The sequence below is a fragment of the Lissotriton helveticus genome, chromosome 3_1, assembly GCF_964261635.1.
Source record: "Lissotriton helveticus chromosome 3_1, aLisHel1.1, whole genome shotgun sequence".
Classification (NCBI taxonomy): domain Eukaryota; kingdom Metazoa; phylum Chordata; class Amphibia; order Caudata; family Salamandridae; genus Lissotriton; species Lissotriton helveticus.
This window is the reverse complement of record NC_136061.1, coordinates 2126908055-2126926437: the sequence shown is the minus strand read 5'-3', so window position 1 is coordinate 2126926437 and position 18383 is coordinate 2126908055. Positions and strand designations below refer to the sequence as shown.

Here is an 18383-nt window from a genome sequence, read left to right as displayed (position 1 = left end):
AAAAGCTCCATCTTTTCGATTAAAATAAAAATTAGGATTTTTGGGGGGGCGTGGCTTGGATGGCAAGGAGGCAGGAGACCTAAGTCCGGAGCTCCCGACCCCCAAGTTTCAACGAGCGGCGCGCATCATAGTCCAACGGAGAGAAACTGAGCCAAAATCAAAAAAAGGTGTGAGGGAACCAAACCGGCACCCTACGAGAGGCTCCGCGACCAAAAAGAACCAAGAACGAGGCGGCGGCGGGGGAGAAGGCGAACGGCCAGGGGGGAGAGGAGCGATCCCAAGATGGCGGCGTGAGTCAGAAGACCGGGAAGACAGCGAGCCGCACAAAAGACAGGCGGGCAGATCCACCCAGAACGCAATACCCGACCGCCCTGGCACCCCCCCCCCGTCTCAGGAAGGAGGGAGAGAGAGGCAGTCACGGCGTGCGGTGACCGAGCAAGTGAGTACCGGCTTAGCGGAACAGCGCGCGCAGGTCAGCGCAAGGAACGAGCTGGCCGCTTCTCTCACGGTCTCACAATTCTGACGAGGGGCCAAGACGGCAGTAACAAACCGCGGACCGGGGAGCGGCAGCTGCTACGGTAGCAGGGAAGACAACAACAACAACAAGGCGGCCATCTTGGTAGAGGGGGAGTGAGCAGGGGCGGCCATCTTGCTAAAGCTAAAAGCACCTCACGGCGGAACACTCCTGGCGATAGACGGCCCGACAACACAGTGCAAGCAAGTCAGAGCGGCAAACTTGCATTTTCCGACGCAGCGGAGAACTAAGGAGCAACCAGTCACGGTCTCACAATTCTGACGAGGGGCCAAGACGGCAGTAATAAACCGCAGCTGCTACGGCAGCAGGGAAGACAACAACAACAACAAGGCGGCCATCTTGGTAGAGGGGGAGTGAGCAGGGGCGGCCATCTTGCTAAAGCTAAAAGCACCTCACGGCGGAACACTCCTGGCGATAGACGGCCCGACAACACAGTGCAAGCAGGTCAGAGCGGCAAACTTGCATTTTCCGACGCAGCGGAGAACTAAGGGGCAATCAGTCACGCACCAGTGACGCACACCACAGGCGGCGGCGGCAGGGAGGCCATCGATAAGGCCATCGATAAGACGGCCATCTTGGTAGAGGAGGAGAAACATGGGGCAGCCATCTTGCTGTAGCATCCCTGAAGTGGGACAGCGGCCAAAGCAGGGCAGACGGAGGCAGCAGCAAGGAGCAGGGCGCAAGCTCGTGGGGCAAATCGTGGTCTCAGACAATATCGCCGCGGAGCAAACCGTGAGCTTTCAGACAATACCGCCGCAGAGCGGCTGTCTAGAGGGCGACCACCCAGCAGCTGGCCGAAGCAATAAGAGGCAGGCGGAGGACGTAACCACGGGAACTAGGAAGTGGCAGACACAGGCAGTGGGCTCCACAACAACAACAACAGCGGCCATTTGAGACATCTCAAGACAGAAGTGAAGCTCTAGGTGGCCATCCTGAGGGAACAGCAAGCGGCGTTGTGAGAAACAATGTTTGTTATGAATAGAGGGGTTCGACCCATGTGATCAATGGGACCTGGGTAATACGTTAAGATATATAAAGGGGTCCCTGACCAAACACACAACACTTAGAAATATTATTTAATTATTTAAATAAGACACAAATGATGGTGAACAGTGTTTTTATTATCACTGTACCAGAAAAAACATGTATTATTTTTGCGATTGCTAGTGCAGTATACAAAATTACAGTGCGCCCACAAAAGAAGGGGGAGGGGGGGGGTGCAAGGGAAGGGGTGTGTTTCAATTAGTTAACATCACTAATCAAAAAAATCATTAAGCACCAATACACAAGCTGAAAACATTATCATTGATCCATATGTTGGAGATCAAGAAAACACACATGTTGAGCAGCAGAAACATATCACATAAAACAGAAACTCCCGTGATGATTATTATTATCAATCTTGGGTTAAGGAGTTCTTGTAGGTAGATGGTGGTCTACGTTTCGACCCAAAGGTGTAGGATACTTGATCCTTACTCGCGGGTCTTCATCAGGACGTGGGGGGAGGTGAAGGATGGGGTGGGGCTGTGTCCTGGTCTTGATGCCAGGACAGGATATATGGATTTATAGCCGCTTTACTGGGACACGGGCGTTCATCCGAGGGGATTAGTACATCAAACCCTCAGAAGGAGCAGTCACAGCACGTCACCTTCGCAGTACAAGTATGCTTCGTAGCGCGTCCAAAAGGTGGATCGCGCACCATAGACCGCCGTCCGTGGTCGGTCAGAGAATGAGCCAGCGTCAGCGCGTGTCAACCAGGAAGTCGACTACGAAGCATACTTGTACTGCGAAGGTGACGTGCTGTGACTGCTCCTTCTGAGGGTTTGATGTACTAATCCCCTCGGATGAACGCCCGTGTCCCAGTAAAGCGGCTATAAATCCATATATCCTGTCCTGGCATCAAGACCAGGACACAGCCCCACCCCATCCTTCACCTCCCCCCACGTCCTGATGAAGACCCGCGAGTAAGGATCAAGTATCCTACACCTTTGGGTCGAAACGTAGACCACCATCTACCTACAAGAACTCCTTAACCCAAGATTGATAATAATAATCATCACGGGAGTTTCTGTTTTATGTGATATGTTTCTGCTGCTCAACATGTGTGTTTTCTTGATCTCCAACATATGGATCAATGATAATGTTTTCAGCTTGTGTATTGGTGCTTAATGATTTTTTTGATTAGTGATGTTAACTAATTGAAACACACCCCTTCCCTTGCACCCCCCCCCCCCTCCCCCTTCTTTTGTGGGCGCACTGTAATTTTGTATACTGCACTAGCAATCGCAAAAATAATACATGTTTTTTCTGGTACAGTGATAATAAAAACACTGTTCACCATCATTTGTGTCTTATTTAAATAATTAAATAATATTTCTAAGTGTTGTGTGTTTGGTCAGGGACCCCTTTATATATCTTAACGTTGTGAGAAACAAGCCCGAGCAGACGACGGCGAGTGCTGGAGCATAAACAGTAAGGGTGCACCGCCAGAGCAAAGTACAGCGCAGGAGGCTGGCGGAGCTTAGGACTAAAACCAGAGTGGTCAGGTGGCCACCCAGGTTCAGAGACGACCCCATAACGTCGATTAGCACCCCGAGGGGCAAGGAGGGAAAAAGAGGAGACAAAGCCGCAAAAAGACATCCGCAAACAGAAGGGAGGCTCAGTTTCAACCAGGCCAAAAGAGGGACCGAAGCCATGGCAGGCAGGGACGGGAAACAAGGGGCCAACGACTTGAAGAAAAGCAAGAATGAGACACCGCCCTCACCGGGCAAAGAGCGAAACAACCATGGGGATGGCACAATAACGCTGGACATGCTCCTGAAGAAAATAACGGAAGGGAACGAGCTGGCAAAAGCCACGAAAAAAACAGTAGACAGCATTCAGATGGAGCTAATAGCAATCAGAGCCGAGCAAAGCAGAGCCAATGGCAGAATTGACGAGGCAGAGAAGCGAATAGGTGCGCTAGAAGACAACGCAAACATAACACATAAGGACATGGGGCTTGTGATAAAGAGAACAACGGCACTACAAAAGGCCGTGGCGGAGCAAGAGGACAGGAGCCGCAAGGGGAACATAAGACTCTTGGGAGTGCCCGAGGAGGAAGAAGATACACCGGGAGCATGCGCCCTGATGCTGGAGGCCCTAATACCTAAAATAACGGGACTCACTTTCGACAAACCGCTGGAGATCACCAAAGCGTACCGCATACCGGCCAGGAAGCAAATGAACAGCAACGCCCCCAGACCCATAATATGCAAACCACTAAGAGAAAATCAAACAGAGGCGATATTTGCGGTAGCCAGGAAAGGCCGTCCGATGATGATAAACGGAAGCAAAGTAACCATCACCCAAGACTTCTCCAAACTAACAGTCGAGGTGAGGAAAGGCTTCCTAGCCCAAAGGGAACATCTGCGGAAAAAGAACATTGCATTTACATTTGCAGGCCCATCCAGGATGAGAGTGACAGATAGACACGGAAGCAGAATCTTCGATGACCCCAACGACCTGCACCGATACCTACAAGACCCGGAACCAGAAGAGTTGGAGCTGCCGAGCCCTGGGGCAAAGAGAAGGGCATCCTCTGACGAAACACACGAAGGAGGTGAATAAGAAGGAATGTTTGAAGTAGCACGCATGTGCAACTAAGCTCCGAGACTCTGAACGTAACAAGCTGTCTCAGACAACCATGTACAGGAGCAACCGCAGCCACCGAGACTCTGATTACAACGAACAATAGGCTTGGAGTAACAAGCATGCGCAGCCATGCACGGACACTCTGACATTAACAACAACCTACCTCAAACAACCTACCTCAAACAACAACAACATTCTACCTCAGACAGTCACAGAACAAGATAGACCACAGCCACCGAGACACGGAAATATGCCGTGAGCTACCGCACAGCAAAAACAACCATACCTACCTCAGCAAGGCCACCGTGGCCACGGGAAGAACAGGCAAGACACCGACGACCATATCCTTTTAAAGCAACCACGAGGGGCGGGGGGTTGGCCAACACACTAAAGACTAAAGACTCAAGAAGAACTTGGGGGGGGGGGGAGTGTGAGGACCCTTGCTGTCGCACACCCGGTTTACTACTGATGGGGGGGAGGGGGGAGGGGGGGAGGTGGGAGGGCCAGGGGGGGAGTGAAGTCGGCGGATATGACAGTACATGGCAGAGCCGCCGGTTGTGTTATGAACAAAGGACCTAGAATGTTGCCTTTCTTCACAGGCACCCTATACTTTTCCTATCTCTTTTTTCCCATCCAACACCCCGGGGGGGGCCGCAGAACGCAAAGCACAAGCGACGCAACAAAACCACCATGACAGACCCAACAAGAGCGGGCCTGTCCACTGACTTGAAGATAGTGTCCATGAATGTTAAAGGACTGAACCACCCGGTCAAACGCAGGAAAATCCTGGACTATTTGTCCAAACTAAAGGGAGATGTATACATGCTCCAAGAGACCAAGCTCTCCAAAGAGGAGGCGAAACTACTCAAAGCTAGATGGATAGGGGAGGTACTCAGCTCACCGGCAAAAGGGAAAAAAAGAGGAGTCATAACCATCCTGAGCAAGAAGGCCAACCTAACAACACTAGCAGTGGACACTGACGAAGATGGCCGCATGCTCATAGCAAGCGTCCAGAGAGGAAGCGACACAATCCACATGGTCAATATCTATGGTCCTAACTCGGAAGACAAGCAATTCTGGCAGGGAGTGGACAGCAAGCTATCAGACCTCCCCCAAGAGGACCTCCTGATCACAGCTGGGGACATGAACAAGACAATGGACCAGGCAACAGACAGACACCCAAACAGACCAAGTCATAACTCCAACAACAACAACAACACCCTGAAAGACTTATGCGCTAAACAACAACTGGCAGACCCGTGGAGGCTCCAACACCCGACAGCGCGAGAGTACACCTTCTACTCACACCCATATAACTCCTACAGCAGGATTGACTACATACTGATGTCCAACACACACACGCACCTCATAGAAGAAACGGAGATAGCCACAATCACCGTCTCGGACCATGCTCACATAACACTCACTTTAAGTGGGAAACACAATGAAAACCCAACGAGGAGGTGGAGACTGAACGATGACATCCTCCAGAACAGAGAGAACGTCAAAGAAATTGAAGCTACAATCAAGGAATACCTCGAACACAACGACAATGGCGATGTAGGGAAAGACACCGTATGGGACGCCCTCAAAGCGACAATAAGGGGGAAACTGATAAACATCAAGGCCAGGATGAACAGAGGAAGGAGCAAGAAAATCCGTGAGCTCGAGGAGGAAATAACAGCACTGGAGAGAGGTCACTGTGCTAACACAACGGACAAAAACACGCTCACCTTGCTCACAAAAAGGAAATACGAGCTGAACAAGATCCTAAGCGAAAGAGCGGGTTCCTGGCTGACGAAGTTCAAGTCAGTCAACCTATGCGCAGCAAACAAAGCAGGGAAGCAGCTGGCGTCCTACTTAAAGGCAAAACAAAGGCAACACACGATAGCAGCGATAACTGATCGCACGAACACATCCCAAACAACGAACAAAGGAATACTGGAGGTCTTCAGACAATTTTACCAAGAACTGTACACTGAAGATCAAAACCTAAGCAAAGATGCAGGACGAGATCTACTCAGTAAAACCAATCTGCCGAAGCTAGAGGAGGCGGAGAGGGAGTCGCTCGAAGCCGACATCTCGGAGGAAGAGATTGAAACAGCCATAGGCCAACTGAAACGGAACAAGGCGCCAGGACCGGATGGCTACTCCGCGACATTCTACAAAACCTTCAGCGAACACATCAAGACACTGATGGCACAAACATACTCCACATGCATCCAGAACGGGAGGATGACGGAGTCCATGTGCGAGGCCAACATCACCATAATTCCCAAGGAGGGGAAAGACCCACAATATCCCCAGAACTACAGACCAATATCGCTAATAAACGTCGACTGCAAGATCTACGCAAAGGTCTTAGCCAACAGACTAAACAGGATCCTGCCGAACATCATCCACTCCTCACAAGTGGGATATATAAAAAACAGACTGTCGCAGGACAACACAAGGCTACTGTGCCACCTGATCAACCACACAGCAAGCAGCAACGAACAGGCGGTCATGATAGCGCTGGATGCAGAGAAAGCCTTCGACAGAGTTTCGTGGCCCTTCCTGGGTAACTGCTTGGGAGCCTTTGGCCTAGGCAGGAAGTACACGGCGATGGTCATGGCCCTCTACAACAAACCGAAGGCAAAAATAGTGGTAAACGGGAGCGCATCCGAAACGCTCACGCTGGGCAGAGGCACCAGACAAGGATGCCCCCTCTCCCCCGGACTCTTCCTGCTCGCTCTAGAACCCCTGCTAGCCAGAATCAGGGACAACACTGAGATAACGGGCGTAAAGCTCAAGAGGAAGACCGTCAAACTAGCGGCATACGCCGACGACATCCTAATCACAACAGCAAACCCCTCCACGTTGATAAAAGCTCTGATGGCCACAATAGGTGAATACGCAGAAGCCTCAGGCTACAAGCTCAATAAGGAGAAATCGGAGTGTAAGCCAATGAATGTCCACACCACAAGAGAAGTCCTAGGCGAATCCGGCCTGGCATGGCAGACGAAACCACTGAAATATCTAGGGCTCCACTTTGGGAGAGACCTCACGTCAACGCTGCAACACAACGAAGACCTCACGCTGAAGAAGATAAAAGAGAGACTGGAGTTATGGTCACCAAAGTACATCAGCTGGTGGGGACGCATTGAAACGATCAAAATGATGATAACACCGGTAATAAACTACACGCTAACAATGCTACCATTCCCAATGACAGAGATATTCCACAAAAAATTGGACCAACTCATAAACATCTTTCTATGGAAAAACAAGAAACCAAGGATAAGCCTACAAAAACTAAGACTGTCAAGAGACCTCGGAGGCCTTAACCTGGCGAACTTCAAGACATACCAGACGGCATGTCTGGCGAGACAGGGTATCGCCTGGGTAGATGCCACACAAACGTACATGCCAGTATGGCTGGAGGTCGAGCAGGACATCCTGGGAGGGCTCAAGCCAATAGCACTCCTAACAGCGAACCGGCACCCACTGAAAGCCAGCGCCATACTAAAACACACGAGAGACGCCCTGCTGAAAGTGGACAGGCACATGGCGCAGAAACTGAAAGGCACTGCTTGGGAATCCATCTGGTTCAACACTAAAGTGACCTACCAGGGGGCGACACTGCACAACGACACGTGGATCGGGAAAGGCATCAGCACGCCCAGCCAAATGGAGACCAGGCAAAAACCGCTGACGTTCCAGAACCTACAGCAGCTACATGACCTCCCGAACCAAGAGTTCTATAACTTCCTAAAAATTAAGACAGCAATAACAAAGGCCAACCTGTGCGGAGGAGAGCCGGGAATCATCAAGTACCTGCAGCTCATCAACTCAGCAGGTCACCAAACGGCAAAGATCTATAAGCTCCTCAGCCCATCCAAGCTGGCGCAGAACAAAAAAGCAACTAACACATGGGAGACGCTCCTGGGCAGGCAACTGAATGAAACAGAGCGAGCAAAAATGTGGAGCTCAGCGACAACAAACAAAATCACCCCACAGCTAGCGCAAACAAAATACTGGCTACTCCACAACGCCTACTGGACGCCATCCAAACTCCACAAGGTCGGCATCGCAGACTCAGACAAATGCTGGAACTGCCTGAAAGAGGAAGGCACCCTCGAACACCTCATCTTCACCTGCGTGAAAGTCAAGAAGTTCTGGGCACAAATCAACACTTTCTTGAACGATATGCTCAAAGCAAATCTGGAAATCAGCTTCGTCAGCCTGGCGACTGAGCACCTAACAGCGAACCTAAAAAGTAGAGAAGAGAGAGAATTCCTAGACCTACTACTCACAGCAGCCCTTAAAATAATCCTAACGAACTGGAAAAACACAGCCAAAGCAAACTTCAAAACATGGATCAACTGGGTCACCTTCCTGAGAGGAGCCGACAACATTACAGGCACTTTCTCAAAAGAACATAAAGCCAAGCTGCACATGTGGGACCCGCTCGACGAGCTCCTGAGGAAGACCCAATAAAGGACAATTAAGGACAATAACGTGCGTGCGCACCCCCCCCCCCTCTTTTCTCCTCCTCTCCTTTCTTTTTTTCTTCTCCAGTGGAGGGAGAACAATAGATATGACCGCCACCATTGTACTTACACCTGTATATATATAATTTTGTACGACCTTCTTTTGTATGCCAATAAAAAAAAATTCTAAATAAAAAAAAAAAAAAAAAATTCGGATTTTTGTATTGTGTGATTCGAGGATAATAACTTTACAGCCCTGTTATTCAGTTTAGTTCCCAGACTTGCTTGTGCTCAAATGTGGGTTCTAAAAATATTGAGGGCAGAGAAAACCAGAAGAGGTTGGTACACTACAGATTGTTTTTTATGTTTGAAAGGAATGAAGGACAGGGGTCCTGATGAAAATAGAATCGTTTCGCAAAAAGATGGTCACAAATGTCCACACTGACTTTTATGGCTTGCTGGAGCCAGCAAATCAGCATGATGCATTTAAATGTGGTATTTTTTCTGCACCTTATTTGCCTTGAAAAGCCCTTTAGCAATCGCAAGCTCTGTGATTTGGTGATTCGCAGTGTATGCGACCACTAAATGGCTGTGTACTATAAACTCATGTCAACTCCGATCAAAATGTACGTTCGTTTAAACACTATTTCCCATAATACTGAGAAGGAGCAACACCGTGCATTGTTAAAAGCACGAATAACTGTACATTTTGTAGGCTTTGGGGTAAAAAAAGTATTAGCTGCATCTTTTACGATCATGGAGTTATGTTTTTTTTAACTGTAGCAAAAGTGGGCCGAACAGGTCCTGCACCGCAGATCATGTCAAGTACATATTTCACAATGATGTTATTTCACAAGAGCGCATTTCTACCAAAAACACTATTCATTTACCGACGGCTGCCATTTCTTAGCAAACTCAAGTCTTACAGGGAATTATTTCCAGTGGATATAAAGCTACACGGAATGGCCTTTTTATTAGTATTTGTTTCAATTCAATTCAGAAATAACAAACGTACTCACAAAAAACAATTGGGCAACAATTTCTTTGTTTACGGAAGACAGAATCCCAGGTAATTTCCTGTTCAACGACCAATTTAAGGCCTTTCCTTCGCTATTCCTGTCGACTTTTTGCTCATTATTCTCCATGATGGGATTTTTCGGCTTCGTGCCACACTGTGCAGGCAGCTAATCCGACGCGGTGCTAAGATCACAGCCCCTCGGATCTAATTCCTATTGGGTTAATCAAGAAATTTACTGAAGCAGGAACTTTTCCAAGACCTGCCAAATCTGAATCCATGGATCAAAGGTCACCGTCCCCTGACCCCTTCCCCCCATCTTGCCTCGGCGAGGGTTTGCATGAATGCCCCTTTTGTGTGTTTTGCAGTGTCAGTGGGCCTGTACATTTGCAATTGTTTAGATAAAGAAGAGGCATTGTGATGCTGAAAATGAAATGCATTTTGCCCCCTCTTCTGCAATCTAAAGGTTGTCGCCTCCTTTCAGTGCTCGAGTGCCCCCGTGATTACAATAGTAGTGAGGTGCTCATTGTGCCTGACAGCCTGATCCCCACGTTTATGACAGAATGTAATTAAATGCACCAGAAGCCTGCATTAGTGAAGCCAGCGGGGAGCCCCGCGAGCTTCGTTTCCCTGCGGTCAGCCAAGCAAGGACAAGACGGCCTTTGTGTCGAGGAGCAGACAGTTTGGGCCTTGTGCGAGAGTTGTCTGTCTCTGCACCATGCACTGACCGCCTTTGCACCCCGCCTTAACAGCGAGACCTTTTACTTAACCCAGCGCTTTTCAGCTCAGCCACGGCTCTTGAACTTTATTAATATTTTACTAATGATTCATAGTGAACTTAATCCCCTTTCACTTGGGAAATAAGGCGGACCGACAGACAATAAAGTCAGTCACTGGATCTCAGTTAGCAGGAGACTGACCCCGAGGGGGTGGGTGCCGTTTAAGTGGCAGTCTTCCAAACTATCTACTGATTTACGGACTTTCTGTTTCTGTGCAAAATGCAAATCTATGAGAGAATTTGGGTTTTAAGAATAGAATAATACGATTCCTACATTAGAGCTTCTGTTGTGTTCAGTAACATAACAAGGGTGCCATGGGCCCAGATGCAAACAAGAAAACTAGCCTCCTTGTCTGTTGTTGTGGGTTGGAAAATGCAACAATTATCAGGATTCAATGGATCCCTACGGGCTCTGGGCTCCGGTGCCACTGCACGTGTTGCATTAGTGGTAGCTATGCCCCTTGCAAAAAATGTCACAGTGTTTGTGGATACTGGTGACTGAAGCAACCTCAAATCAAAGTACTTTCTTCGACAGTTAGTGCCAAATTAAAACAATTTGCACCAAAAGATGAATTTGTGGCTGGGCAAAGACCATTCTGATCCACTGAAACAGGGGTTGTGGATAGCATTTTCCACTTACTAAAGCATATGCCCGTGGTGGTAGATTTCTTTGAATATCCACAAACATACATATTTTTGGGTTATGGTGACCAGGCTTCCGGTATTTGCCTAGATAGTCATAGTTTTCCATTTTTCTGAGAGGATTCAGTGAACACACACAGAGACAAGTTTTCATGTTTTTAATTGAGGATTAGATAGCCGTCTTTATCTGGCAGCAATTTAAATAACCAAGGTGATACCTTGTGTAAAAGTTGCATTTAATTCCCTAAGTGCCTCATTGCCTGTGTTTTCTATGTTGGTGAGTGCTGTCAAGCCATTTTGTGCCCATCAGTCAAAATTGGATTCCTTCTTCTACGTTTATAGTGTCATATTTTTTGGTTTTCTAAATCAGGTGACTGTATTATGGACGTTCACAAATTTATAAGCCAAACCATGCTATGTTCCTCCCACATTCCATCCTTAAGTGTGATTTACTTCTACAGTTTTCTCAGCAATCCTGGCGGAGAAATTCGTCTTAGTAGACCCACTCGTGTTTCTCACAGGTGAAATTGAATTTATTTGTAGTTTTAAACATATGCTCATGACCAAAAATGCATTTGTTAGTCATGCCTCTAAGTTCTGATTACAAGTTGGTTGGATTTATGTTCAGGAATACTGGCTATTGAAAGTATTTGACCCTGAAATGGGGAATAACACGCAGACCTCAATTATCAGACCCAAATCCTCAAGCCATATACCCATTTTGGGGACAAATCTACTTCCATTTACCAATCACTCTAGAAAGGTAGCAAAGGGGATTGAGGTACTGTGTGGAGCAGTGGCTAGGAGGTGGAGTTTCGGAGAGACTCATAAGACAGCAGTAGCTGTGTGAAGGCGTGGAGCATTTTTTGTTTCCCTGTCCCACAGGAAGAGGTCTGGGTGTCCAGTCACTCAGACCTCATGTGATTTTACCGGTCGGATTTTCCAGGCAGTTTTATTGGGTCTGGTGATCTGCACATATGAAAACTGGATGCCAGAAAACTGGTTTTTAATTGTGTATCGCCACTTGGCTAGAACTTATTATTGGTGCCAGAGATTTCGGCACTGAATACTGGGCCAATCAATTTTTCATCATCTAGGTGCAGACAGCTTTGGCTGTCTAGTGAACCGTATGTCACCAACTCTTCAAAAAGTACAATAAGAAGTAAAAAAAAAGAGTGATCTTAGGGTCAACCTTATTCAGACATTGTTTTTCATGTGATTTAAATGGCCTGGCATTGCTTAGACAGACAGCCTACTAAGAACATTTCCTGGAGGAATACATTGTAATATTGTGTTCAATTAGATTTTGGTGATGGTGCGCAAGTAGTCCTTTTATTAGAATGGTACCACGTTTCATAATATTTTGATGCTGGTGCTCAAGTAGTCCTTTTATTAGGGTAGTACCAACGTCTGGCATATTTTTTAAACTAAACACATATATGTTCATATTTGACACCCCTTTCTGCAGCAACTACTGTAGTATAAGAAGAAACATCCACATATAACAAGCATTGGCATAGCCAATAGGTCTCGCCCATGGGCGAGCTTTTGACTTTGGCAATCGGAGTGGTGAACCGGAAAGGAACGGGCGAAACAGAGACAGGGAAAATGAACAATAAGGGGTTATTTCACCACTCAAACAAATCTTGGGGCTTAGTGGTTTACACATGGGTGCCCGATTTACGAAGGTTTACTACAGGCTCAAAATAGAATTCACACTTGTCTTCTGCAGTAAAACATACTTAAATGGTCTTACCCTAGAATAACTCTTGGTTATCAGGCCCAAGTGACTCAATGTACACCTGCCCTGTACACTGCCACACCGTTGCTGTTTACTTCCTGGCACACATGTTTGGCACAGGTTCACTTGGGTAAAGTAAGTTAGGTAGGGGGTAGAACATAGTTTTAGTATTGTAGCATAATTCATACTGTACAATAACTCTGGTTGAAGCTTTAAGGAGTAGTCGGAGATGCAGCTAATGAAAATGTATTCAGTATGCTAAATATTGCTAAGAAAAAACAAAGTTCTGTAAGGTAGGACTGCCTTATCAGGTCTACTCACTGGAGCCTTGTGGCCTTTGTCTTTGACTGACAGGACAAAACATGTAAAACAATAATTGTAATACAGACGAGTGTGCCATATTGTCAATGAGAAGGAAACCAGAGTGAAATTCCAAAATGAAACCAAAGTGAAATTCCAAAATGACACCTCGTTTGCTATAGTACAATTGTAGAAATGTGAAAGCAGCACTCAAAAACTTCAAACCACTACAGTAAGGTAATGAAGGTCTAAGAAAGATTCCAACCGCAAAAAATGTTAATTATGCATTCTGTCCTACCTCTACGGCGTCTCAGTTGTGCTGCTGTGCTCAGGAGCTTCCAGCCCTGTTGCAGAATCTGTCGAGGTAATCCTGAGATTCCCGGCGCGTGCATGTACAGCTTTCACAGCGGAGGAGACATGGCCATACCCCGCCGGGCCCTCCAGCTGCCCACCTGGGTGGGTCTGAGTGATCACCCCACATATTGCGCGAGCCGTCTCTTACTCCAGCTCCCTGGGCGACTATCTCGCGTGTGTGCTTATCTCTTCAACTGAGTTTATGCAGAGCCACTGGCAGCTGAAAAAACATGCTTCTTTCAAGAGGCATGTGGGAAATGGAAGTTTACTGCGTACAGATATGTCTGCAATTAGAGAAAAACCCATAGAACTCCAAAAACGTGCACTAAAAACAAAAAGAAACTTCAACCAGTTGCGTGCATTCTCCGGGCACCGTTGCCATCTCAGCCAGGGCATCTGACAGCCACAGCACATGATGTCTGCCCCCGATAACAGTGTCTACCTGGGTGGGATTATGCAGTCAGTCCCTCGGTCACAAGACCTGCCAGGACGGCTGTGCTGTGGTAGGTTTATCCTGTATGTGCTGCTCTGCCCTGCCCCCGGCTGCAAGGGTGCTCCAATGCTGGCCACGCACTTCTCTGTAATGGGTGTCATGTGATCAGGTGTCATCTGACACAGCCTAGCAGCCGTGCAAGCCCAGTGTGTAGACAACAAACACCAGAGCCTGCTGTGAGCGCAGGAGTAACTCGCTGCAAGGGTGCCTCGCCCTGCACCACCTCCGGCTCCTGGGATACACTGCGAACCTGCACTGGAAAGAAGAAATGGTTCTTAGGCAGCTCAGCGAGCTTCACTCAACAAAGAAGCGTGCAGTGTTCCTCTTTTACCAACTTGCCAGAGGCTACTGCTTACACTACTGCTGAGTAAAGGTAGGAGCAAGGTTTAACAGGTGTTACATTACAAAACTCGTAGGGTAATGCATTACCAGCCCGTTCAACCACGTATGACATTAGAGAAGTGCGACATCTCAAGACATGTGACACAGAACGTACACGGGGAAAAAACCGTTGGAACTGGACATAAAACCTCTCCTAATAATTGTAAATAAAAAAATAATAATCAGTAATTAAAATAACTGTTGCTATTTTTCCAAAGTATTGGAAAGGCGAGTAACCTTGTCATCCGCACATAAAACAGCATATTTGTTAAAATTATTTTACTTTTTAGTCTTTCCAAGGCTGTGTAAGAGTAATGGTGGCGTAAGGAAACTGGTGCACTGTGGCAATCACCAACTCAGCCTGAACTCATGCATGCATGCATTACCAAGTTTTCATCTTATTTACGTGCAGGAACAGGAGCTAAATTAGAATTAAAAATAAAAAAAACACAAAAGTTCAGTCAAAATCTTTCCAAGCTTCATAACGATAGCCATGTCAACTCAATGCAGCGTTTTATGAATTAGATCACCGGTGACGTTTCTAAAGGCTATTAAGTAGATGACTCTCTAGGCGTAGCCTGCGAGTTAACAAGTGGGAGGGGTGGGGGGAGTGCGGCCAAGACCACACACAGCGTTTCCCTTGCGGGAGTGAGCCGGGGCACCATCTGTTTGAAAGTTGATCACAAACAGATGGTTTCAAAGCTCGCTCCCGCAAGGGAATCAACAAATGTGCACCCGTTGCCATTGATAGCAGTGCAAAGCGTGCACGTTTTTGGCCAAAAAACTGAATCAATTCCTAAAGTTCTCCTCCAAACAGCGCATGGGCACTGCGTAGGCGAGACCTAAAAATGACTACCACCTTCTTTTTGCGTAAAGCACCATTTTCTGCTATAATAATAATGCTTTTAGAATGAGTGATGGCCCTCCCCTTCACAGAGGCTTTGTACCCAAGTGGTCAGGATAAAGGTCCACTTTTTTGGCTTGAACAATGCCATGGCATAGCTGCGGAAATGCTTGATATGCTCAGGTACAATAAGGATAATTTTTGTTAAGCAGTTGATACCCATGGTTTGTGCCAATCTTTTACAGGCAAAATGCTGGCCCTGCTCTACTGGAGGTTATTCTCACCACATTGCCAGCATATTGCCTATCCCAGGATTAATTTTGGATGTGGCATAATGGTGGTAGTTCTTAGCATAATGTGGGTATCCACGGCATTATGATGCCCACGTTTCTCAAATTTCAGACCCAGGCTAAGTGATGGTAATTTAGACCTTTGCTGGGCCATTCACAAATACAATCAGTTACTAGCAAGTAAAGCTGGAGAGGGTTGTGATAATATTGGACTGGTTGAGAAACATGAGACGCTTAAATCGTATCTATTCCTCCGTGCACCGTCTTCTATTCAGAGGCTTAGTTATCCATTTAGTCACCTATTCCTCTATAAAACGGCCACCCATTCATTTCTCATTGCATTCACTAACCTTCCATTCATCGAATCATTGATTCATTATCACTTGAACATAGTCATCAAGTCACTCAACCACACATAAAAACGAATTCATGGATCAAGAAGCACATTCACTTATAAAATATTCCCTATTGAGTTTTTTCATGCTGTGCTTGGTAATTTAATTGAACCCAGTACAATCAGAACTGCTGCAGTAGGGTTCTCACATCTGGGTCAAGGTAACCAATTAGAGGCAGTTTTAAAAAAATGGGTATCAAAATATGAACATTACTGTGTATTCCCATTAAAGCAGGCTCACAAGAGCTTGCAGCTAAATCATTATACCCCATGCATTTGAAACTAGAAGATTTGGGAACACAGATAGGCTTAGGGGAGTTAACTGGCAGCAGTGTATAACAGCAGTCTTCAGGGTGGGATATATGACATATTCAGGTACTGTAATGGGGTAACTATACCTGGAAGAAACAATTGTTACTCTTGACGAAATGACAATGGATTTTGTTTTTCATAAAGGTATAGGATTTATTTGATATCTCACTCTTCCCTCTAGCAGCAACTAGTCTAAGTGAAAACCTAAAGATCACCCCATTCTCTGTCATCTGCGAGGTTCCCAGAGCTCCAGCTTGTCATCCATATCACTTTGTATATACATGGAATGACGAGGGGCGGTCTTGACTACACAGGACAGTATAATCTACCTAAGCATGTCATCAAGACACACAGTCACCACAGATCCTGTATAAACCTCATCCTGCAATTGTTCACTCTTCACACTCTCTAATCTTTCTAATTGATTGTGACATATTTACCAGAAATTGGGTTACTGCTTGACTGGGGTGTCAGCCCTGGTCAAGCAGAAACCACATCCCTGGTCAGGGTAAGGCACAAGCAAACCTCAAGCTAACCTGTGCTCAGCCAACCAGGTAGCTTGGCACAGAGTAGTCAGACTTAACTTAGAGGCAATGTGTAAAGTATTTGTGAAAAAATCCCACAACGAGATCCCACACCAGGTTAGAAAAATAAAGCTTAATTTAATAAATAAAACAAGACCAAAACAACAAAAAAGCAATCAGTAGAAACGGAGTTATTACTTTTTAAAGAATAAAGTATAAAATAACACCCAAAAACATAAAGCGTCATCTGGGACTATCTGGTCGTACTGGATCAGGTCGAAGTAAAATGCTCCAGCTGATTGTGATGGAACGCTGGTCGAATAAAGTCCCAGATAAGCCCCACTGAAGATTTACCTTCTCAAGTTTTGTGACAAGAGTCCTGTTCACATTGGAGAGGGCTGCAGGAACCAAGGAGAGCACCGCGGGCAGTGGATGGCATGCTGCGAAGAGCAGGTCGGGCATCGCGGATGGGCAGACTGGAGCTACGCATTGGTGGTCGTCCGTGGGCGATCAATGCTTACTGTGCAAAAAGACGGGCTGGCAGTGTTACCTCCGCTACTTTGTGCGAGCAGCAGGGTCTTGGTACGAATTTACCTGTTCTCAGTATTGAAGAGCCTAAAAGCTTGATTTAAAGAGCCTGTGAGCTACACCAAAGGTCCAAGATCTAAGAGGACCCAGGGTCAGAAGCTCGCGGCAGCTGGGTCCTGGAGCTGGTTGTTGAGTCTTTTATGTCCTCAAGACTCAGAACAGGAGGGCAGCAAACTAGCCCTTTGAGTCGCCATGTGGTCCTAGATTCAAGATGAAGATGTAGATCCAGTTCTTTTTACCCAGACAAGTGGGCAGCTGGCAGCAGGTTAGCACTGCAGGGCAGCAGTACTGCAGAGTGGTAGTCTTTGTAGCAGCACAGCAGTCTCTTTTCCTGGCAGAGAATCCACAGGTGCAGAAGTGTACTGAAGAGAATTGTATACACCGGGCCCTGGTTCTAAAATGTTGGGGAAGCTTCGAGATAGTGTCTTTGAAGGGCATGGGATTCCCTGCCTCCCCTTCCCTGCCTTCAAGCTGGATGGCGTTAAAATGCAGAGTTGTTAGGCCCTTTGTCTGAAGGCAGAGCACAGGCTATTTAGTGGTAAGTGGGGCTGTCCTCAGCCCTGCCACCCATCCTGCCAGCAGATGGCTCATTCAGGCACACCTAATCCCTCTATTTTGTGACTGTCTGGGGAGGAATTCTTAAAGTCTAACTGTCAGCTACACTCAGTCATTTGACCCAAGACAGACAATAGGCACAAAAAGGCAGGAAAATTGTAACTTTCTAAAAGTAACATACCAAGGTGTTGGCCCCTAACCAGCTAGATTGGGCCACTAATATTTCTATCCACAAACAGGGTCTAGCTGTAATTTTTAACCCACTTCTTTTTGGATTCAAGGACAAGAAAATTAATTCATCTTGGCCTATGAATTTAATCACATATCCTTCATTATCATTTTAAAATGATAATGAAAGATATGTGTTTAAATTCATGGGCCAAGATTAATTCATTTTCTTGTCCTTGATTCCAAAAAGAAGTAGGTAAAAAATTACAGCTTGCTCCTGTTTGTCTTTAGAACTTTCTGAAAGTGTAATTTTTAAAATTGCAATTAAAAATCCGACTTTACCATTAAAGAGGGTTTAGCATTA

General features: G+C 46.6%; 1 long non-coding RNA gene across 1 annotated transcript in view; it reads right to left on the bottom strand.

The window, feature by feature from the left end:
- The window catches only part of LOC144825287 (uncharacterized), a 132767-nt gene extending 119251 nt beyond the window's left edge, over nucleotides 1-13516 (bottom strand). Inside the window, exon 1 of the long non-coding RNA XR_013609377.1 lies at nucleotides 13415-13516. This is a non-coding gene — a long non-coding RNA (uncharacterized LOC144825287). The remainder of the gene's footprint in view (nucleotides 1-13414) is intronic.
- Nucleotides 13517-18383: the final 4867 nt, after the last annotated feature.